Source organism: Lissotriton vulgaris, chromosome 12 (genome assembly GCF_964263255.1).
Source record: "Lissotriton vulgaris chromosome 12, aLisVul1.2, whole genome shotgun sequence".
Lineage (NCBI taxonomy): Eukaryota > Metazoa > Chordata > Amphibia > Caudata > Salamandridae > Lissotriton > Lissotriton vulgaris.
Window position 1 is genome coordinate 257,848,289 of NC_141700.1, and position 25,282 is coordinate 257,873,570.

The following is a 25,282-nucleotide window of genomic DNA, read 5'->3' on the forward strand; positions in this document are numbered from 1 at the left end:
GGATTTAGGCCCAGATCTCTGTACTGGGGTGAATGTATGACATTGTTCTGCATTCTGTCCATCAACTGTGGTTTTTGCATGTGAGAGAGGAACAGCACTTCCATTGTCCGCAGATGGGAAAGGAAGCACATATGAATATTTCCCTCAAATAAAAACACTTACACCACTTTAAAGCTGACAAGTTTGATATGAGGCTTTGTAGGTGTAAGGATTTGCAATGTTTGGTGCATAAACATGCATGCTTAGTGAGGTTTTTTCAGAATGTCAGCAGCGCACCCTCTGGGAGTATCCTGAGGCCTGAAATGTCAGCCACTCCTTTGGTGGAATGAGGCCAAGAAAAGCTTTGGGAAGCTTGCTTCAACTAACTGCAGGACAGAAAGATAATGGGGAAAGGTTACAGAGGGAGCCAGGCTGCACAACATTTGGTCACCATTGGACGAAAATCTTTAGCAGGAACTTTTGACCACCCCGTCACAGTGGGACCAGGATCTCCCTATCTCTGTGTCTCTGACACCTTTTTTGACCTCTGTAGGAGAGTAGGGTCTGCAATCCTATGATCACCCCAGATTTTTGGTTTTTGCTTCACTGGTTTACGACTTTCCCTGGCTGTGGGCCTGCTAATCAGACCCACAGCCTAGCTGTTCTCTCTCTAAATTGACACACATGTACCTTAGGTGCATTTACCAATTGGTACTGGGCCACCTTATCAGTCCCTGTACAGCATACCTTAGGTATCCAGGGCCTAGGTGTACCCAGGGCCTACCAGGGGCTGCAGCATGTATTATGCCACCCCTGGCTGGCCACCCAAATCTGACACAACTGGCTGCACGACAGCTGGGGCAAGGTGGTGTAATCACCCTTTGCTTTAGATTTAGTATTCCTATATCTAACCCAAAAATGGACACATAGATTCCCATCAGTCACTCCTATGGCAGGCCTTATCAATCCTGAAGGCAGAGTGCTTGGAATTATGTGAGATGGTGCTCTGGCATGAGCTGAGCCCATCTGCAGCTTGCGGAACCAAGTCCTAATAGCTGTTCCATGATAACGCGTACCATATACTCTTAAGTGCATTATAATCCTCGCGGTTATTTGCTATCTTTGGTATCACTTTATCAAAACATGTCGAGTAAGGTGTCATACGAATTGGAATACTAACCCCTCACCAATTCTGGCGATGGGGTTAGCATTCCACCCTTCTAGAGGGACACGACATGTATGTAACTGTGAACCCCTGGTTAAAGCTAACTCGAGCCTCAGCATCACAAAATGGATGCTGCCACCACAGACACAAGTCTGAGCTCCTGCTGCTGGGAGTCCTTCCAGCGAGGAGAGCTTGGACAAAGGGTTTCCTGTCAGGGGCGGTGCTAGCACCATCCCAGACAGGGTTTTGTGTATCCCAGGTAGGCAGGGCTGAGAGGAAGGTGACTGCGAGTGGCACCCGGGTGCTCACTGTGCATATGCTGGCTTGAACCAGTGTCAGGGGCACACCAGCCCCTGAGCTGGGGAAAGTCCGGACAAGGGAGAGGGGTGTAACCACCCCCCTCCTGGTCCCACCCATGGGCAGGACCTAGTCGCATGCCAGCCCCTTTTTTTTAGAATAAAGGTAGGAGCAGGCCCCCTTCCCAAATTAGATAATTCTGAATCTTGACTGCTTTCCATGAAAGGACTCTTGACTTTTTCTGAAGACTCTCCCTTGTGGCTAAGGAGTAGCCACCCTGCACCCGCAGGCACCATCTAAGCATTGCGGTTTGCTATAAGTCCATCCTCCGGATCAAGACTGCCCAGCTCGACAAGACCCGGATTCCCTGGCATCTCTGACCTCTACCTGCATCATCAGCCCAGCTGAGATTCGTGGGTGTGACGAGACCTGAAGGGACCGGCCATCTTCAAAACTGCACGACGCTTAACCAGCACGACCGCCGAGGGATCCTCGAGTGAGTGCTTTGGGGTTTGAGAAGCCCCAACCCTGAGCAGCTCCAGCACAGAAGTCCAGCCTCCCAGCATCCACGAGATCTGCGTGGGGCCCTTCTGCTCACCGCGTTGTCCGGTCACTTGCCTGCTGGCTAGTGGCCCTCCTGACGACATACCACGACGATTACACCGCTGGTCTGGTTGCTCCAGACTGGCCCTTGCTCCTTTACAAGAGAGGAGCACCCCGGACCCTCCTGGTCCACTCCAGACGCCATCTTGACTCCACCGCGTGGGCTTGACTTTGCCAAGGTTTGTTGCCCCAATCCTGGGTCCAGCATCGCCGACAGCAGACACCTTCGTGGGACAGCTCGCACCTCCAGCCTGGTCGCCGACAATGCCTCCTAGCCCGTGTGACTGCAGAGTCCAGCGTCGCCCACTCACCTGGTCAAGGAGACTTCATCCGGTGCCATCCTGGTGCCCACCTAATCACTGGCTAGTGATTAAGAACTGAGTCCCCTCTGCTTTCAGGTCGTATCCATCATCGATCCAGGCTTGGATCACTCTGAACATCTTCACTGGTCGCCTGCCAGCAACTTCTTCTTTCAGGCTCCATAGACTACAACGAGGATTCCCGACGTCTTTTGAACCCTATGCAGCCGCAGCCCCTGGGCTAGGTAACCCGAGCATTTCGGTGCTCCAATGTAGGTTCACTATCTAAGTGTCCAGATCCTTTTTCGTTTTCAGTCTATCTAGTCGGATTCGTCCGATAACACTAACTTTACAAATTCTAGCACCCATAGACTTTGTCCCGCATCCCGCGTGAGAGTGCACACTCTGCACCCGATCTCCCTAGGCCTCCTGCTCCTAACCTTAAGGTTCAGTAGTGTAGTCCTAGCGATCCTGAAGCCTCTGGATCTTGTTACTTACCTGCTAGTATTTCGCATTCCACTTTTAGTGTATATGGTTTTTCGTGCCCCTCAGGCATTTGTGTAAATTGTGCGACTTAAAGTATTTTCTTAAGAGTTTTGTTGTGTGCTTAGCTCCCTGATTCATAAAGAGTTCAGGGTAGACTTGTTATAAATAAATATCCTTTTATTTTCATAACAACTTGTGTGGTGTCCTTTCACTTGGTGTTCAAGGGGTATATGTGATGGTATAACAGCTGGCTTAACACACCCTCTAGAGTTTAGCCTAAAGACTGCTCTTGTCCATGCTACTAGGATAGCTGGTCTATAAGGTTGACTTACAACCAATCATCAATAAGGGTTGTTTGGTATGATACACAGTGATCACTAGAATAGTGAGCACTATATATCAGGCCAACTTCTCACATTAGTGAGCAGCGGTTGGGATTTGAGCTTGCTGTTGTTTTACCACACGTATCCTAAGAATATCATTTGAAAGATCTCATAAGTACCAAGGTACATATAACTTAGCTTAGAATACTCTGAGTTCTACTGAACCAGCTGTTGTAGTTTAACAGGGCTTAGCACACCCTGACTACAACTCTTAGCAATGGATCAGTAGGGAAACAAATAGTGTAGGTAAGTGCACCACTTACACCTCACTAGAAAAGCATGTCTGACAAAGGAGAGAACACAGAAGCTCCCCTTATGTCAGTTGACCCTCCACAGGTCATGTCAAGATATGCAACTCTTAGCTTCCAGGAGATGAGACAAGTGTGTACCTCCAGGAAGCTAAAACAGGGTTCTAACCCTACCATCCCATTTCTGATAGGCCTCTTAGAGACTTATGATGCAAGGAGGGCTTCTAACACAGGCCCTTCTAATACAGATGGGAGTATGCCCCCCGTAGAGGGAACCCTTGGGGACCCTGACCTCACCCTCAATGGAACAGGAAGTGAAGAGGAGGAAGAGGATCAGGAGTTGTCAGGGGATGAGGCAGACAAAGGTCAGGTAGTAGTCAGTAGACTCACCAGGACCAACTTAAGCAGGCATGAAAATGGACTTGGGGGACCCCCAGGCCCACTCTCAGGCAGGCTTAACATTGGGAAAGGACGAGTTAGGTCTCTCTCCAGAGGCTCTAACAGATCCATTCATACCAATGGCTCTCAGGCCTCTTCTCACAGAGGGATGACATCCCCTCAGAGAAGAGAGCATGAAGCTAAGATGAGGGAAGTCAATCTGAGGATTGAGAGGGAAGAACTTGCCCTTGCCAAAGAGAGACTTGCCTTTGCTAGAGAGCAGAAATTGAGTGGGGCAGACCCCACTGGTGGCAGCATTCTCCCAAGAGAAAAAGACAGGAGTTTAGACACTAGACACCTGAGTAAGATAGTGGCCCCCTTTAAACAAGGGGATGACATCCACAAAAGGATGACTGCTTTGGAGAGGGCCTGCACTGTCCAGTGCGTCCCCCAGAGTCAGTGGGCAGCTATCTTGTGGCTCTCCTTTGAAGGCAAAGGTAGAGATAAGCTCCTCACTACTAGAGCTGAGGATGCTAACAATTACCAAGTCCTGAAGAATACACTGATTGATGGGTTTGGCTTAACAACTGAGCAGGTCAGGTTGCTGTTCAGAGACACCCAGAAAACTCAGTCTCAGGATTGGGCTGACGTTGTTGATTGTGCCACTAAGGCTTTGGAAGGCTGGTTGCTGGGTAGCAAGGTTACTGATTACACAGGGTTGTATAATCTTATCATGAGAGAACAGATTTTAAATAACTGTCAGAACCAGTTGTTGCATCAGCACCTTGTTGACTCAGATCTGACCTCTCCCCAAGAATTGGGAAAGAAGGCAGACAGATGGGTCAGAACAAGGGTCAAGCAGAACCAAACTCAGAACCAGGGTGGTCAGAAGAAAGCAGACCAAAAGGGTAGTAACAAGAATGAACAAAATGACCAGAAGTCTTCAACAGCTCCCCAACAAACCAAAGAGGGTGGAGGTCAAGCTTCACAGCAGAAAAAGAAGACTCAAGAAGGCCAGTCAAAAAGGTGGTGCCAGTACTGTAAAAGTAAGACTCACTGGTTTAGTGAGTGCACCAAGAAAGGAGGGCAAACTCCTACCACTACAGCCCCCAAGGCACCTGCAACCCCTAGTACAGTCAGTAGTGGTAGTGCACCTCCCAAGGGATTAGTTGGGTTAACCTTGGGAACTGAGGGGTATGACAACCTAGTTGGCACACTCACTCAGGCTGTCCTTGTCTGTACAGGGGATGTGGATATATCCCCTGATGCCAGTCCCAATACTTTGGACAAATACAGGCAGACACCTTTAATTAATGGAAAAGTGGCTCAGGCCTACAGGGACACTTGTGCCAGTGTCACAATGGTGACACCTAACTTTGTGGACCCTGGACAGATCATGCCAGGTACAGATTTCCTGGTGACCAATGCCAGCAATGTCACTACCATAGTATGGCAGTTGTTGATTTCTCCTGGCGAGGGGTAAGTGGCCCAAAGAAAGTTGTGGTTAGTTCAGACCTCCCAGTAGAATGTTTGTTGGGCAATGCTTTGGAAACATCACTATGTTCAGAAGTGTAGCAGAGGACTCACATGGAAATGTTAGGCTTGCCAGCACATGTCCTTGCTGTGACTAGGTCACAGGCCAAAAGATGCCCCACTGAACAGGTGCTTGTTCCTGGAACAATGGACCAGACGCCCCCCAAGAGAAGGAGCAGTAGGGTTAAGGCATTGCCTTCCCCCTTGCCCCAGGTTGTGGATCAAGTCTCAGAGGAGGCTGACCTCAAGGAACTGAGGGAAACTGAGCCTAAAGAGCTTGAACCTGATCAGGTTGAGTTTCAGGGCACAGGGGGACCCTCCAGGGAAGACCTGGGGAAGGCACAGTTAGACTGCCCTTCACTTGAACCCCTCAGACAGCAGGCTGCTGCTGAGGCTGCAGGGAACGCCACAGGTACCCACAAGGTATACTGGGATGATGGACTCCTGTACTCTGAGGCAAGAGACCCCAAACCTGGTGCAACCAGGAGGCTGGTAATCCCCTTGTCTCAGAGGGGTTTCCTTCTTACCTTGGCCCATGAGAATCCCCTTGCAGGACACTTAGGCCAGAACAAGACTTGGGACAGGCTTGTCCCACACTTTCACTGGCCTCACATGAATGAAGATACCAAGGAGTTTTGTCGCTCCTGTGTCACTTGCCAAGCCAGTGGTAAGTCAGGTGGCACAACAAAGGCCCCCCTTATACCACTACCTGTGGTGGGGGTACCCTTTGAAAGAGTGGGGATTGACATTGTTGGTCCAATGGAACCCCAGACATCGCACCTCCAGCCTGGTCGCCGACAACGCCTCCTAGCCCGTGTGACTGCAGAGTCCAGCATCGCCCACTCACCTGGTCGAGGTGACTTCATCCGGTGCCATCCTGGTGCCCACCTAATCACTGGCTAGTGATTAAGAACTGAGTCCCCTCTGCTTTCAGGTCGTCTCCATCATCGATCCAGGCTTGGATCACTCCGAACATCTTCACTGGTCGCCTGCCAGCAACTTCTTCTTTCAGGCTCCATAGATTACAACGAGGATTCCCGACGTCTTTTGAACCCTATGCAGCCGCAGCCCCTGGGCTAGGTAACCCGAGCATTTCGGTGCTCCAATGTAGGTTCACTATCTAAGTGTCCAGATCCTTTTTCGTTTTCAGTCTATCTAGTCGGATTTGTCCGATAACACTAACTTTACGAATACTAGCACCCATAGACTTTGTCCCGCATCCCGCGTGAGAGTGCACACTCTGCACCCGATCTCCCTAGGCCTCCTGCTCCCAACCTTAAGGTTCAGTAGTGTAGTCCTAGCGATCCTGAAGCCTCTGGATCTTGTTACTTACCTGCTAGTATTTCGCATTCCACTTTTAGTGTATATGGTTTTTCGTGCCCCTCGGGCATTTGTGTAAATTGTGCGACTTAAAGTATTTTCTTAAGAGTTTTGTTGTGTGCTTAGCTCCCTGACTCATAAAGAGTTCAGGGTAGACTTGTTATAAATAAATATCCTTTTATTTTCATAACAACTTGTGTGGTGTCCTTTCACTTGGTGTTCAAGGGGTATATGTGATGGTATAACAGCTGGCTTAACACGCCCTCTAGAGTTTAGCCTAAAGACTGCTCTTGTCCATGCTACTAGGATAGCTGGTCTATAAGGTTGACTTACAACCAATCATCAATAAGGGTCGTTTGGTATGATACACAGTGATCACTAGAATAGTGAGCACTATATATCAGGCCAACTTCTCACAACCTCTGTCTAGCACCATCTCATTACCACTCAAATGTTCCCTCCTGGTACCCCAGCTTTGGTAGTGCACCAACCACTTTTCAATCCTTTGAGTGACAACAAACACCCTTCCTATGTGCCCTCCATTTACATACCGTCAGTAACCCAGCTGCTTCTCTCACTGTTTAGTCTCAAATATCTTGTTGGATGCACATCGCTTGGGTATACATGCATTTACCACTCTGTACAGTCCCTCGCAGCTCACTCAGACTATACTTCTTTAAATCATAAATACATAATCTGCCTTACAGTTAGGCCTGGCCTTTCCTCTGTGGATCATACCAAACATAAGGAGGACAAATAAATTGAAGAACACGACAAACTCTCTACAGACATTGCCAGTCCATGGACTGCTGACTATTTACATGCTATGATTATTCTCTATGGCCCATACAACCAATTGCCACAGGTATCCTTTCCCTGTCCCATTCATCTGCTCCACTGCCACTCTTCATTTAGAAGATTAGAAGATGTTAGTGCTCTCAGATTTCATAGAAGGAATCTCTATACCATCAGTTTTCGATCAAAATTTCCCAAGGGTAACTATAACAATCCACACAGAGGGGAGAGAGTAAAATCTTGGGAAGCCCCCTCCCCTGTAAAAATACTACCACATGCTCCTTGTTGTACCTTCCAATACCATAACAGCAGTAGGATACTATGGTGCCCCCCCTATGGCTGGTAATAGAAACTGTCACAAACCCGTTCATCCCCTAGCCCCCTTCTTTGCCCTATTCTTTTGGGGTGCACCCCATAATGGAGGAAGGAAGCAATAAAAACTGTGGTTAGTCCACCTAAAACAATTACCCAGAAGCCATGTCCTTTGTGCCCCTACACACTTAATAATGCACCCCAAGCCCCTTTTAATACTGCCCCCCAAATTTGACTGCCCCCCGATCAAGGAATGTAGGGGGTGCAGGAAAAAAAATGTTGGGTTCCCCATCATAAGGCCCATCCTATGTAAGTGAGCCATCTGTGGAGGGAACCACTGAACGTGTGCTCACGTTTAGCCCTCCTCTTGATAAGTGCCCCAGAATGCTACTCCATCTAGGAACGCCTTTTTAGTCACTGGGACCCCACCCATCTATCTATGCTCTCCCCTAACACCTCTTTTACTCCTCGCTGACCCCACCCAATCTGCCTCAGCTCCTACTACACCCCTTCCTCGCTCTACCCTCCACCTCACTCAACACCTGTTACCCTCTTTCCACCCCTTGCTCTGGTCACACCGACCAACTCCCAATCACTCTGAAATCCACTAATTGGCAGGCATCACTCCACTCTTATGCAATACACACACACACACAGGCACACACTTTACTTACCAATTGGCCAACCTACAATTTACCTCTGTTGTGCCACCATCGATCACCTGCTGCCGGACCCGGGTCATCTGGGTGGAAGTCAGGAACTTACCCACTGGACCACACTGGTTTCCATTTCCATAGCCTATCAAATCATCCCTATATCATGGTCACCCTTTTCCTGTGCAATAGAAGCCACAGGCAACGACTCCCAGCCATGTATGTTGCTTATAGTTACAACTGCAATGTCCCTAATCACCAGGGAGCTATAGCTCAATGGCAAGTCTTGTGTTTTTGGTGGAGAATGCACTCACAGGATGGGAGTTTGAATCCTGCCAATTCTGTCATAGTATCCTAATGTGGTAATTTTTCAAACAGTGCTTTTTTTTCATTTGCTAACTTTATTTTTTTCACATGGAAAAACTGAGGAAATAAATGGCAAACATTTTCGGCATGTGTGCCCCAAAATTAGAAATGTTTTCCCTCATGAACTTCTACCAACTCCCTTTCTTCTCAAGTAGGTTGTGGTACTGAAAATTCTGGACCCGTGCCATAAACATCGTCGTATCATGACGATTTTGATATCAGCAGACCGGTAATGGTTCGAATACTATGCACAAGCATTTCCGTCATGTTCGAGTGACGAAATCACCCTGAAATCGGCTTTCTCGTCTGGAACCCTCGGGTTCCATTTTGTGATCGGCAGCCATTTTGTGATTGCCCTCACATAAGGCAATGACTAGAGGCTGAAATCAACCTGAAGGACACGTACACCTTTGCTGACTTCGCTGTGACCTGGGCAAGCTGACTCCACTGCCTGAAGCCAAACCTGTCCGGCCAGGTTCTTTCCCAGTAGCCGAGCGAGATCAGAATCAAGGCACAACATGTCATAAACCGATCATCGCACACAAACCATGCCTAATCTCACACACACCTGTCCCTGTTTCTTCTTTATGACCTGTTTTACGAGGAGGAGGTGCCCGTTTTTATTAGGGGTCCGTCAATATCTGATGAAAGTTCTGGGCCTTGCCGGGTAATTGATTATGGACTGGACAAACTGAAATGTGGGCTTGTCATCATGACTCTGCTTTTCCTTTGTAGCGAAAATATGTGAATGGTTTACTGTAAAATAAGGAATGTTTGCCTGAAGCATATTATTTTGTATATAAGGAGACGTCTGGCTTTGTAATTTTGAGCAGTCTCCTGAGAACATACATGCTGTTCATGCTGTTGTACTTCTAGGATACCTGTTACTGGCTGCAGCCAATAAATACGATCTTTGACTTCACCAAGAAGACTCTGTGTTTCTGTAGTCTGAAACAGGAAGGACTCGAAGTCTTTGGGTGTTCTCCCTGGCACCGCTGGGTTCTTAAAAACCCGGTACTTCAGTTGGCCCCCATGTGGGGCGGTATCAGCGGTACCGGTCCAAGCCAGAGGTTCGTGAGGAGCTTCGTGTGAAAATTCTGGAGGAAGGCCGCCACTTCATCGACCCCTGCATGTCGACGTGGTCGGAAAGTCTTTGCTGCGAGGTTCCCCGCGTCCCGACGGCTACGAAGGACTGCTGCCCTGACTATCGCCCTGTTTTGGACCCTTGATGATTGGTAGAACTAAACGATAGATGAGTCTTCTGGTGACGTCATCGATACCTCAGTTAAGTATAAGTGGAGCGTCTCCCAGTCCTTAGTTTTGTTTGGTATCCCTTCGAGGATCACTTTGTTTGGAACTTGCAAGTGACAAAACCAAAGGACTCGTGTATTCACAAGACTATCGTATTCGATAATCCTTTGAAGTTTGAAGCTAGACTAGAGAGCGAAGATGCCTGGTCTTAGCAGACTTGGAAATTTGTTTTGTCTTGGTTGTAATAGGGATTCCCGATTGGAGGACTCGTGTCCGGTTCCTCTGATTGGAACTCCAACCTACGAACTATATGTGAAACACGGCGTAGGCCCCATTGCATATAATGATATATTGACCCGTTACACCAGAAAAGATGGTGTTTTAAAATGGCCACAACATGGTAGTTTTGACACAGAAGTTTTGGATAATCTTGAGGTTAAACTTTTTAAGAAGAAAGCCCGGCCGGCAATGTTTGACTCTTTTCGCATATGGCGCAAAGAAGCCAAACAGAAAGAAATAAAATTAGCGAAGAAAAATAAACGAGGTATGTCAATGGTACAAGCTGCTGTTGCATTTAGGGATAATGAGGAAGAGCAAGAGAGCGAACAAATGCATGGGATTAGGAAATTAGCGATAGATAAGTGCTACCCAGTTTTGCCAACTAAAGAACAGGAAACGAGGAAAGATCTTGAGAAAAATCCTTTAATGTCACATCTATTGAGTTCGCCACCCCCTTATGCACACAGTGCTACGGCACCACCGCCACCTTTAGCCGCGCAACATCCAGTTGTTGTGCCACCTGTGATTCCTCCACGGCCAGCTCCTCTTCCGTTGGCTACTGTTCCTTTGGCGCAGCCTTCTCAAGGGCCGCCAACTTTGCCTCCTACTTCGTCTGCTACTCCTACGCCTACTTACACTACTCCTTCTGTTTCGACCTTGGATTCTACTACTATTGTTCCGTCTTCTCTTATTCTTTCATCCTCTCCTTCCACAAGACAGAAAATGACCGCTGCCTTGTCTGGTCCTCTTTCTCCTTTATGGGGACATTTGAGTATGTCTCCAGTTAGTGAGCATAGACAGTCACGTAGTCAGTTGCCTGACACAGATGAACGTACGGTTCTGGATCATTTGGCGCGTAAGTGGATTACGTGTGCTTCTCAGTATGATCAGGAGGGTGTTATGGATGTCTTCCTTCAATGGGAAGAACCAAAGCAACGGTACGTTTTTGAGACAATGTGTAGATTTCTCCATGAACAGTGGGATGCAGAGGTAGGTAAAGCTCCCGATGAGTTGTATCGTGTGCGTTCTGAGTTTGCGAAAGGGACCGTTGTGGGTCCTCAGGATGTTGGGAGAGCAGTTGCGACTATTTTGTCGTTTCGTAGTGACACTCCTTCTCAGCCGATGTTTGAGCCTGACGCTTCAGCTAGGGGAAAAGCACGACAATATCCAATGAGAGAGGTCCCTCCGGTGTGGAAAGAAGCGGTTGCCGCTGGTGCAGGTAATAATCCACCAGCTGTACCGGCTCATTTCCAGCGTGTATGGGTGCATGTCCCCTGGAAACGCGCTGAAGTCTTAGCTATTAAGCAGTCTTTGCCTGACCCGCGCAAAAATCCGGCAGGGTATTATAAAGAGTTGACTCAGACTGTGAGTTCATGCATTATGAATTTGGCGGACATCGACATGTTGTTTGGAAATGTTGTTCCACAACCTATTTGGAGTAAGATTCGTCACACAGATCATGCGCAGGAATTGGGTGAAACATGGGTTAATCTTAGAAATGCCGACAACGGGCAAGTAGGCGGTGCTAAGCCTGATGATTTGATCGCAGAACTTCCTGGTAGGATTTTTACGTATATGAAGACTTTAATGCCCGAATTGCGTGTTAATTGGGACAAGTTGTCTGCATGTAAGCAGAAGAAAGACGAGACTGTGTCCGATTTCTTCACACAATATGAAGAGACTTTTGTAGATCATAGTGGTCAGGATATGGATACCGAGGGTGGCCAGAGATTGTTCGTCGACAAATTTGTGCATAATTTGCTTCCTGAATTGTGCAATAAGTTGAAGGATTCCGAGAGTGCTTGGGCTGTTTCCACGTCAGCGCAGATTTTAGCTACGGCCCAATATTATGAGAATAGGCGCAAAGATGAGTTAGAGAAAGCGGATAAGAAAAATAAGGAATTGAAGACTAAAGTCCTCCTGCAGCAAGCTTATCCACCCCGTACTAATAGTCAGCGCGATTATCAGCAACCCCAGCAGTATTCAAGGAACTCGCAAAGAAACGAGTCTCCTCAACAACGTTTATCGTATGGACCCAATCAGTGTGCGTATTGTAAAGAAGAGGGTCATTTCAAGAGTAGTTGTCCGGTTTTGTTACAGCGCACAAATGGTATTTCTGGTGCGAGAGGTCGAGGTGTTCAACAAGCCCCTAGAGGTAGGGGGCGTGGAAATTTCCCCCAGAATGCTTGTTCCTTTCCGCCTCAGAATTCAATGAATAGTTTTGACCAGCAGAATAACGCGTCTGGTAGGACAGCTCAGTACTATGCTGATGACTACTATGCAGAAGATGAGAATATGGGAGGTAATGATTGCTAGGACAGCCTTGGACAAAGAGAGGGAGTTGTTTCAGTTCCAGTAGATCAGAGTGGACCTTATGTTGAGGTAATTACATCAGGTGTGTCAGAACCTTTTCTGTTGGATACTGGTGCTACAAAGAGTTCTATAATGCACTCGAAACTCCCTGGCGCACCTTTGTCTGGCGAAATGAATGTTTCAGTAGGTTTTTCTGGCACCCCGGTTAGGAACCCGATTTCTAGTCCTATGTCCCTTTCTGTTGGGCCCTGTGAATTAGAAGCACCCCTTATTCTTACAAAAGGTTGTGGTGGAAACTTGTTGGGATTGGATCTGTTGAAAAGATGATATGCGACTTTGTACTGTTCTCCTTCGGGAGTACAACTTACACTGGGTAAGAAAGTGGTTTCTCCGATGTATTTTATCGAAGGATAAACTTCCGACAGAATTGTCTTCTCTTCCGGATATTCTTTGGGCCACTGGTCCTAATGATGTGGGTCTTTTGGAAATACCGCCATATGTTGTAACATTGAAAGCCAATGTTAGAATGCCGCGCATTCCCCAATACAAGATCTCTAGCGAAGGTGAAAGGGCGTTGTTGGCGATAATTTACGATCTGATTGAAAAGGATGTAATTGAAGAGACAAGGGGCAACTTTTGTAATAGTCCTGTTCTGCCTGTTTTGAAGCGTACTGATCCTTCCCAGCCACCTGTTTACAGGTTTGTGATTGATCTTAGGGAGGTCAATAAAATAGTTGTGCCGCAATTTCCAGTTGTCCCCGATATAACTGCCCTATTGACTATGATTCCAGCCTCTACAACTTGGTTCTCGGTGATTGACTTGAAGAATGCTTTCTTCAGCATCCCGATTGCCGAGGAGAGCAGAGATATTTTTGGCTTCAGTCTAGGAGGCCGAAGCTTCCGCTTCAAACGCGCTCCTCAAGGCTACTGTGAAAGTCCATCGATATACAGTCAGGCATTAAAGACACAGCTTGACACGATTGTTTTACCTGACGGCGCTACTCTTATTCAGTACGTTGACGATTTACTAATCGCTGCAGATACTGAGGAGATTTGTAAGGAAGCCACATTATAGTTGTTGCGTCATTTGTGTGATCTTCATCACAAAGTCTCTCTTTCAAAATTACAATATTGTCGACAAGAAGTGACCTACTTAGGTCATCTCTTATCGAAGGAGGGAAGGAAACTGACCCCAGAAAGAATTCAGGCAATTACGAAATTGAGTGTACCTAGGACACAGAGAGAAGTGCGTGCTTTCTTGGGTATCAAATCATATTGCAGACAATAGATACCGAATTTTTCCTTATTAGCCAAACCTTTGGTGGCATTAACTTGTAAAGACACACCGAATCCCATTCCATGGTCTGAAGAGTGTCAGAAAAGTTTTTCCGAATTGCGTGATGCATTGTGTTCGGCTCCTGTGTTGGGTACCCCCGACTACAGTAAGCCCTTTACATTGTATGCCCATGAGAAGGAAGGTTGTGCATTGTCAGTGTTGACACAGTCTTTTGGGGACAAGCAACATCCATGCGCATATTTTTCGTCGACTTTAGATCCGGTAGCTAAGGCGTTGCCGAGTTGCTTAAGAGCCACTGCGGCAGCAGCTGTTTCTATTCGACAGTCTGCTGGGTTAGTGATGAATAACATGCTAATTGTGATGGTCCTGCATGCAGTGGACACTCTGTTAAACAGAACGAAGACACAGCACTTAACTAGTGCTCGATTGTCGGGTTATGAGCTGACACTGTTAGCGAGTCATGTGCACATTAAGAGGTGTAATACTCTGAATCCAGCCACGCTATTGCCGATTCCAGTAGAGACAGATGAGGTTGAAAAGCATGATTGCTGTCTCAGGACAGAAGAAGAAACGAAAGGGAGGATAGATCTTAAAGATACTCCACTTCCAGAATGCGATGGTACTTTGTCGGTTGATGGTTCGTGTTTCAAGTTGCCGAATGGTGAATCGACTGCAGCATACGCTGTGACGACTTTACATACGATTGTTGAAGCTGCACGTATCCTACAAAATTCAGCACAAGCAGCAGAGTTGATTGCACTTACAAGAGCGTGTGTGTTAGCGAAAGGAAAACGAGTGAATGTGTACACGGACAGCCAGTATGCATTTGGTGTGGCTCACAGTTTTGGACGATTGTGGAAAGAACGTGGGTTCCTGACTTCGCATGGTGCTAAGATCCAGCATGGTCAATTGGTGAATGAGCTTCTCGAGTCACTGACCTTGCCGTTACAAGTTGCGATTGTGAAATGCAGTGCTCAAAAAAGGTTACTGATGATGTTGGTCGCGGAAATGCTTTTGCGGATGAAGTCGCGAAAGAAACTGCAAGGAATATAATGAGTCGAATGTATGTTGCAGGCCCTGCACGATGGGTTGGTGACGTTGGTATGTGTGAAGATACGATTGAGAGTGTAAAATCCATTCAAGCTGAAGCTACAGAGAAAAAATTGAGTGTGTGGAGAGAAAGTACGGGTAAATTGGATACAAATGGATGTTGGGTTGAATTGTCAGAGCACCAGCGATGGTTGCTACCTGATGCGTATGTGCTTGCAGTGGTGACAATGGCTCATGGGATGGCCCATATCAGTGTGAAAGGGATCTGTAAGTTGTTGGCACCAGTATGGCAAAATGCTGGAATACCCAAGTGTGCAGAGAATGTGGTCAAGAATTGTATGGTGTGTCTGAAATACAATCCCGGTAGGGGAACCCCAACTCCAGCTGGTCATTTTGCGCCTCCAACGTATCCGTTCGAGGTTTTGCAGCTAGACTTCATCCACATGGAGAGGTGCAACAATTTGAAATACGTACTCGTTGTTGTTTGTGCCTTTTCAAGATGGGTGGAAGCATATCCCTTAAAGGATAATACTGCCTTATCCACAGCTAAAGCCCTTGTCAAAGAATTCTTCCCCAGATTTGGAATGCCGAGAATGGTCTGGAGTGATAATGGGAGTAAATTTGTGGGACGAGTGATGAAGAAAGTGTGTGAAGGGCTAGGCATTCAACAAAAGTTCCACGCTGCAAATCACCCCCAATCAGCTGGTTTAGTAAAATGCTATAAAGGCACCCTTAAATTGAAATTGGCCAAAATTCAAGCTAGCTCTGGTCTTCAATGGCCAGATGCCTTGCCCCTAGCTGTCCTGTCCACAAGAATGACTGTACATTCCCGGATGGGTTTGAGTCCGTATGAGGTTGTGTTTGGCCGCCCGGCGAATATTTGGGGCATGCCAAGACCAACAAAGTTCAGCGAACTTAAACACCCCGTGTTGCTTGATTACCTGTATGAATTGGCGGCTAAATTGCGTGTTTTACACCAACAGGTCCACGACACTCTGCCTCAGGCCTCTGAAGCTCCAGGACATCTGATCGATCCTGGAACCTGAGTGCTGATCAAAAATTTTCAGCGAACAAAGAATGACCAGCCCCGGTGGACCGGCCCTCATCTAGTTCCTCTCTCAACAAGATCAGCCGTCCGAGTGGAAGGGAAGAAACACTGGATTCACTGTATTCATTGTAAGAGGGTCCCACTACCTCTTCCGTACGACCGTAGGGTCCAGGAGGGGATCGCTGACTCTGAAACTGAGACTGTGCAGCTTTTCCTACCTTTTAGCGATGCACGTGTAAAAGGAACAATTTCTGAACAGGAAAGCGACGATATCTTGCAAGAGGCTGTGCCTCCGTCAATTCGATTGAACACTACAGAGCCTGAACTCTTATTCCAAGACCAGACAGCACCTGGAAGAAACCGTTACAATTTGAGGCTGAGAACTATGACTATGGACAAATAAAATATTTCTTTTTACTTTTTGATTGTGCAGCTCTCTCGTCTGAGAAACGTGCTTATTTTTGTTTTTCGAACAGCCATCCGGTTCTGCTGCTAGGGCCGCGGTTGCCCAAGTCTTTGGAGTGCAGCTGAAGACGTTAGGTCGACAGTTCTGGTCGGTCTAAGGGAGTTGCCCTGGACTGACAGAAGCACTCTTTAGCATAGAACACCCTACCACCGCGGGCAGCAAATTAGAGAGGATGGAGTTTTTCAAGATGGAGAGACCTGCCAAACAAATGAACTTTAAAGACAAAATGTGTATATATATGACGAAGAAAAGATCTTTGATATTTTGTACTTTCATGTTGCTTGGTGTAATGATGTTTTTAATAGGATATGCTCTATTCACTTTTCAAGTGACATTTGCACCCACTACACAGCCCATGCCTCCTCCTACTGTTTCACCGCACTCTTTTCACCCTCTGCCTGAACATGAGTCCTCTAGAAGATTAGAATTTTTAAATAACTCGTTCGTTCAACTGTTACACCAACACCCGGACTTGCTCCAGAACGGTCGCTCCCTCCCTCACTCCCTGGTCCCTCACTGTGAAACTGCTATTGACCACATTTGGGTATCGTTGCTAGCGCTGTGTGTGTGTTCTATTCTAGCGCTGTGTGTGCATTCAATCCCAGCCCATTTTGTATAGCGCTGTGTGTGTCCTAATCTAGCGCTGTGTGTGTTCTATTCTAGCGCTGTGTAGGCATTCAATCATAGCTCATCTTTGTATAGCGCTGGGTGTGTTCTATTCTAGCGCTGTGTGTGTTTTATTCTAACGCTGTGTGGGCATTCAATCGTAGCTCATTTTGTATAGCGCTGGGTGTGTTCACTGCTGCTCGCTCTGCTTAGCGCTGTGTGTTATCTGTGAGAGCGCTGTGCTAGCATCACACTGTAGCTCGTTTTGGAGAGATTTAAACTGACCTGGATCAGCCTCTGGCGCTGCTCGCTCAGCTCCGCATTGCAACGCTTAGGTTTACTGTAGGCGCTTTGATTCCATTTGCTGCCCCTGCCTCACTTCCACTCTGACCCTCCATTTTGTTTGTGTTGGTGCTCCCTGGGCCGCCCCTCCTCCCCGCTACCGCCTCCCAGCTGCTGCCCCTCCCACACACGAACAGAGGGCTCTCCACCTCTCCTGACCAACTGTGACCGCCCGGACTTGCTCCAGAACGGTCGCTCCCTCCCTCACTCCCTGGTCCCTCACTGTGAAACTGCTATTGACCACATTTGGGTATCGTTGCTAGCGCTGTGTGTGTGTTCTATTCTAGCGCTGTGTGTGCATTCAATCCCAGCCCATTTTGTATAGCGCTGTGTGTGTCCTAATCTAGCGCTGTGTGTGTTCTATTCTAGCGCTGTGTAGGCATTCAATCATAGCTCATCTTTGTATAGCGCTGGGTGTGTTCTATTCTAGCGCTGTGTGTGTTTTATTCTAACGCTGTGTGGGCATTCAATCGTAGCTCATTTTGTATAGCGCTGGGTGTGTTCACTGCTGCTCGCTCTGCTTAGCGCTGTGTGTTATCTGTGAGAGCGCTGTGCTAGCATCACACTGTAGCTCGTTTTGGAGAGATTTAAACTGACCTGGATCAGCCTCTGGCGCTGCTCGCTCAGCTCCGCATTGCAACGCTTAGGTTTACTGTAGGCGCTTTGATTCCATTTGCTGCCCCTGCCTCACTTTCACTCTGACCCTCCATTTTGTTTGTGTTGGTGCTCCCTGGGCCGCCCCTCCTCCCCGCTACCGCCTCCCAGCTGCTGCCCCTCCCACGCTCCGCCCCCTCCACCATCCTTTAAATGTCAGATGTCTCAACGCGCAGCGTCCACGCGCTACGGCCACGCCGAAGGTGCGCCAAAGGTAAGCCCGTCTACGCCCGTCCGCGCCTGGACCGCGCCCAGCGCCAGTCCCCCTGCCCCTCGCGCTGCCCAGCCCCCCCGCATTACCTACGATGCCGCCGCCCTCCTAGCCCTTAACCCCGGTCGCTCCCCCAACTGCGTCCAAGCCGCTCCTGGACGCACCCATGGACCCTTCTCCTGCCTCTCCTGCAAATTCTACGGCACCGACAACGTCTCCGCCCCAACCACACCACAGATTCCCGACCCCAACCACCTAGAATGCATCCTTCTCAACACCCGCTCGGTCCACAGGCACGCCATTGACCTTTGGAACCTACTAGACACCATCTCTCCAGACGTCGCCTTTCTAACAGAAACATGGATGAACGCTTCCTCCGCCCCAGACATCGCCATCGCTATCCCTGACGACTATAAGATTACACGCAAAGACCGCACCGACCATACAGGAGGAGGAATCGCTATCGTCCACAAAAAATCAATCCGCATCTCAACCAGCTCTGACGCCAACCTCGCCAACTCCGAACACCTTCACTTCCAGATCCACATCGACCCCAAGACCACACTCAGAGGCACCCTCCTCTACAGACCACCAGGACCCCGCGCAAAATTCAGTGAAGACATCACAGACTTCATCACCCCACACGCGCTCCCCTCCAAAGACTACATCCTTCTGGGAGACCTCAACTTCCACCTTGAGAAGATCAACGACCGCAACACCGCCACCCTCTTGGACAATCTCGCCAACCTAGGACTTAAACAACTGGTCACTTCCCCCACCCACATCGCAGGTCACACACTCGACCCCATCTTCACCTCCAGCAACCATGTCTCCTTCAGCCACACTACGGATCTCCTCTGGACTGACCACAGCTGCGTTCACTTCACCTACAACAAGCCGAAACCCATCATCCACCTCCAACCAACTCTACAAAGAAACTGGAACAAAATCACCACGGAGCAGATCTCCACATCGCTCCTTCAAACCTCCCCAGCCCTCTCTTCTAACGCCAACGAAGCCGCCTCCAACCTCACCCTTTGGTTATCCAACACCGCCGACACCTTAGCACCACTGAAAAAACGCCAACACAAACTTGGCATCAAGAAGGCCTCATGGTTCAACGAGGACCTCAAGAAATCCAAGAAACTATGCCGCTCCCTTGAAAAGGCCTGGAAAAAAGACCCATCCACCAGCAACAAGGACGCCTTCAAAAACGCCATCCGCACTCACCACCAACTGATCCGAAAAGCCAAGAAAACAGCATTCAAGGATCGACTAGACAACAACGCCCACAACAGCAAGGAACTCTTCAACATCGTCAAGGAATTCACCAATCCCTCGGCCAACTCCAATGACATCACCCCCTCTCAAACCCTCTGCGACTCCCTAGCCTCTTTTTTCCACAACAAGATTGCTGACATCCACAACAGCTTTGACAACCAACCCGGAAGCCAACCCACCTTACCATCAGCTGAATATCTTCCCCCCGTTAACACCCTTAACGCCTGGAACCCAATCACCACTGAGGACACCATCCGCCTGATGAATTCCATCCACTCTGGATCCCCCACAGACCCATGCCCTCACCACATCTTCAACAAAGCAGACTCCGTCATAGCTCCGCACCTCCGAGACGTCATCAACTGCTCCTTCACCTCCGCTACCTTCCCAGAAGACTGGAAACACGCTGAACTCACCGCCCTTCTGAAAAAACCGACAGCAGACCCCACCGAACTCAAAAACTACCGCCCCATCTCGCTTCTTCCATTCCCGGCCAAAGTCATTGAGAAAGCTGTCAACAACCAGCTCGCCGCCTTCCTCGAAGCCAACAAATCCCTCGACTCCTCACAATCTGGATTCCGAGCAAAACACAGCACTGAGACTGCCCTCATCGCAGCAACAGACGACATTCGAACTCTACTGGACAATGGAGACACAGTCGCCCTCATCCTCCTCGACCTCTCTGCAGCCTTCGACACAGTCTGCCACAGAACCCTTTTACAGCGCCTCAGAAACATCGGAATCCAAGGAAAGGCACTGGAGTGGATCACCTCGTTCCTATCCGGAAGAACCCAGAGAGTCCGTCTCCCACCATTCAAGTCCGAGGCCTCTGAAATCATCTGCGGCGTACCACAAGGATCATCACTCAGCCCCACCCTCTTCAACGTATACATGAGCCCCCTCGCGACCATCGCCCGCCAACACAACCTCAACATCATCTCTTACGCGGATGACACTCAACTGATCCTTTCTCTCACCAAGGACCCCAGCACCGCCAAAACTAACCTACACGAAGGAATGAAAGAAGTCGCCGAATGGATGAAACAAAGCCGTCTGAAACTGAACTCAGACAAAACAGAAGTCCTCATCTTAGGTAAATCCCCCTCTGCATGGGACGACTCCTGGTGGCCGGAAGCCCTCGGAAACGCACCCATCCCGACAGACCACGCACGGAACCTTGGCGTCATCCTAGATTCTTCACTCTCAATGAACAGACAAGTCAGCGCCGTATCCTCTTCCTGCTTCAACATCCTTCGCATGCTAAGAAAAACATTTCGCTGGATCCCATCCGAAACAAGGAAAACAGTCACCCACGCTCTAGTCACGAGCCGACTGGACTACGGAAACACCCTCTACGCAGGTACCACCGCCAAACTCCAGAAGAAACTACAACGAATCCAAAACGCCTCAGCCAGGCTCATATTAGACATCCCACGCAACGAACACATCTCTGGCCACCTTAAAGACCTCCACTGGCTACCCGTCAATAAGAGGATTACTTTCCGACTGCTTACCCACGCACACAAATCACTCTACGACATCGGACCTGATTGCCTCAACTCTCGACTGTCCTTCTACACCCCCTCCCGCCATCTTCGCTCTTCCAGCCAAGCATTCGCCACTGTCCCTCGCATCAACAAAACCACCATGGGAGGCAGATCCTTCTCACACCTGGCTGCCAAAACATGGAACTCACTCCCCGCTTACCTTCGCCTCACCCAGAATCACCTAGAGTTCAGAAAACAACTTAAAACGTGGATATTTGACAAATAATCCCCCTCCCCTCCCCAAGCACCTTGAAACCCTCTGGGTATGTAGTGCGCTATATAAATTTTATGACTTGACTTGACTTGAATTAGTAGTAAACACAACTAACTGCTGGGTGTGTGGTCTTATGCCGCATACGACAGATAAGGGTATCCCATACTTGGTCTTACAATTTAGTTACAATGGTTCTTTGTGGGCGTTTCAGACAATGTTCCTATTCGCCATCGAACCATAACCCCCATGTTCCACAAAAGGCAACTCAAGCAACAAAGCACTGGTAGTAGGAATTGCAAATATGAGCAGAACAATTGACTTGTACAGAACGATTCCTAGGGATGAGTTGCAAGCTTACGTTAGATGGAACATAACAAAATATGGAGTTGCTTTGAGTGAGAACCAGCGAGCAAAGAGATCCTCCTCGATTTGGATTGTACCCCATCAGGGTCACCTATGTCTGCAAGGTAATGGCAAAAATCCACGAGCTCAGTTGGGGAAGAGCGTCTGCACTGAAACATATGTTTTTGCATCTCGAAATTCCCCTTTGTTCCTAGCAGCTAAGGGTACCTATTTCATCTGCCATGATAGAGCCTATACATGGTTGCCCCCCGACTTCTCGGGCACATGCTTTGTCTCGTTCCTGTTGCCCCCCACCTACATGGCCACAGCGGATTACCATAGGAAAAGGATAGTTAGAGGTGTCATCAGTAAAGAAGACACTGCAGGACAAGAATTCGGAGATTTCGTGAAGGGTTTCCTGCCATTTTGGGGGCCTATGGTGAACAGCAGGAACATAAGGCAATTGACAAGGGCGGTTGAATCCACTGTAGTTGAAACTGCCGGTGCCCTTAGTAATTTGACTGCTGAGCTTCAGTCGGATCGCCTTATGACTCTTCAGAACAGGGTCGCGTTAGATGTCATACTTGCAGACCGAGGTGGGGTATGCAAAGTGATCCAATCAAGTTGCTGCATTTTCATCCCAGACAACGTTCCGACAGTATACCAGGCCATTTCCGAACTGCATAAAATCTCCGAATCCATTCACGTGGATAAAGGAGACTGGTCTTTGATGGGGTGGTTCTGGGAACTGATATCTGCCTGGGGATGGAAGATTCTGATAGTCATTGGGATGATCTTAGCCATTCTTTTCCTGTTCTGTCTATGCATACAATGTGCTCCTGCAATATGTGACCTCTATGCTACATCGTGTGTAAGGAAATCTGTATCAAGAAATGAGCTAAGTAATAGGATGATGCTAGAGCAACATCTCAATGACTTTATGAATATAGACCTGGACTCAGATTAGCGTGAGTATAGGTTATTGCCTATGTAAGGGCAAAAGGAGGGTCTGTGGTACTGAAAATTCTGGACCCTTGCCATAAACATCGTCGTATCATGACGATTTTGATATCAGCATACCGGTAATGGTTCGAATACTATGCACAAGCATTTCCGTCATGTTCGAGTGAGGAAATCACCCTGAAATCGGCTTTCTCGTCCGGAACCCTCGGGTTCCATTTTGTGATCGGCAGCCATTTTGTGATTGCCCTCACATAAGGCAATGAATAAAGGCTGAAACCAACCTGAAGGACACGGACACCTTTGCTGACTTCGCTGTGACCTGGGCAAGCTGACTCCACTGCCTGAAGCCAAACCTGTCCGGCCAGGTTCTTTCCCAGTGGCCGAGCGAGATCAGAATCAAGGCACAACATGTCATAAACCGATCATTGCACACAAACCATGCCTATTCTCACACACACCTGTCCCTGTTTCTTCTTCATGACCTGTTTTACGAGGAGAAGGTGCCTGTTTTTATTAATTTTGAGCAGTCTCCAGAGAACATACATGCTGTTCATGCTGTTGTACTTCTAGGATACCTGTTACTGGCTGCAGCCAATAAATACGATCTTTGACTTCACCAAGAAGACTCTGTGTTTCTGTAGTCTGAAACAGGAAGGACTCGAAGTCTTTGGGTGTTCTCCCTGGCACCGCTGGGTTCTTAAAAACCCGGTACTTCAGTTGGCCCCCATGTGGGGCGGTATCAGCGGTACCGGTCCAAGCCAGAGGTTCGTGAGGAGCTTCGTGTGAAAATTCTGAAGGACGGCAGCCACTTCATCGACCCCTGCATGTCGACGTGGTCCGAAAGTCTTTGCTGCGAGGTTCCCAGCGTCCCGACGGCTACGAAGGACTGCTGCCCTGACTATCGCCCTGTTTTGGACCCTTGATGATTGGTAGAGCGAAACGATAGATGAGTCTTCTGGTGACGTCATCGATACCTCAGTTAAGTATAAGTGGAGCGTCTCCCAGTCCTTAGTTTTGTTTGGTATCCCTTCGAGGATCACTTTGTTTGGAACTTGCAAGTGACAAAACCAAAGGACTCGTGTATTCACAAGACTATCGTATTCGATAATCCTTTGAAGTTTGAAGCTAGACTAGAGAGCGAAGATGCCTGGTCTTAGCAGACTTGGAAATTTGTTTTGTCTTGGTTGTAATAGGGATTCCCGATTGGAGGACTCGTGTCCGGTTCCTCCGATTGGAACTCCAACCTACGAACTATATGTGAAACACGGCGTAGGCCCCATTGCATATAATGATATATGGACCCGTTACACCAGAAAAGATGGTGTTTTAAAATGGCCACAACATGGTAGTTTTGACACAGAAGTTTTGGATAATCTTGAGGTTAAACTTTTTAAGAAGAAAGCCCGGCCGTCAATGTTTGACTCTTTTCGCATATGGCGCAAAGAAGCCAAACAGAAAGAAATAAAATTAGCGAAGAAAAATAAACGAGGTATGTCAATGGTACAAGCTGCTGTTGCATTTAGAGATAATGAGGAAGAGCAAGGGAGCGAACAAATGCATGGGATTAGGAAATTAGCGATAGATAAGTGCTACCCAGTTTTGCCAACTAAAGAACAGGAAACGAGGAAAGATCTTGAGAAAGATCCTTTAATGTCACATCTATTGAGTTCGCCACCCCCTTATGCACAGAGTGCTACGGCACCACCGCCACCTTTAGCCGCGCAACATCCAGTTGTTGTGCCACCTGTGATTCCTCCACAGCCAGCTCCTCTTCCGTTGGCTACTGTTCCTTTGGCGCAGCCTTCTCAAGGGCCGCCAACTTTGCCTCCTACTTCGTCTGCTACTCCTACGCCTACTTACACTACTCCTTCTGTTTCGACCTTGGATTCTATTACTATTGTTCCGTCTTCTCTTATTCTTTCATCCTCTCCTTCCACAAGACAGAAAATGACCGCTGCCTTGTCTGGTCCTCTTTCTCCTTTATGGGGACATTTGAGTATGTCTCCAGTTAGTGAGCATAGACAGTCACGTAGTCAGTTGCCTGACACAGATGAACGTACGGTTCTGGATCATTTGGCGCGTAAGTGGATTACGTGTGCTTCTCAGTATGATCAGGAGGGTGTTATGGATGTCTTCCTTCAATGGGAAGAACCAAAGCAACGGCACGTTTTTGAGACAATGTGTGGATTTCTCCATGAACAGTGGGATGCAGAAGTAGGTAAAGCTCCCGATGAGTTGTATCGTGTGCGTTCTGAGTTTGCGAAAGGGACCGTTGTGGGTCCTCAGGATGTTGGGAGAGCAGTTGCGACTATTTTGTCGTTTCGTAGTGACACTCCTTCTCAGCCGATGTTTGAGCCTGACGCTTCAGCTAGGGGAAAAGCACGACAATATCCAATGAGAGAGGTCCCTCCGGTGTGGAAAGAAGCGGTTGCCGCTGGTGCAGGTAATAATCCACCAGCTGTACCGGCTCATTTCCAGCGTGTATGGGTGCATGTCCCCTGGAAATGCGCTGAAGTCTTAGCTATTAAGCAGTCTTTGCCTGACTCGCGCAAAAATCCGGCAGGGTATTATAAAGAGTTGACTCAGACTGTGAGTTCATGC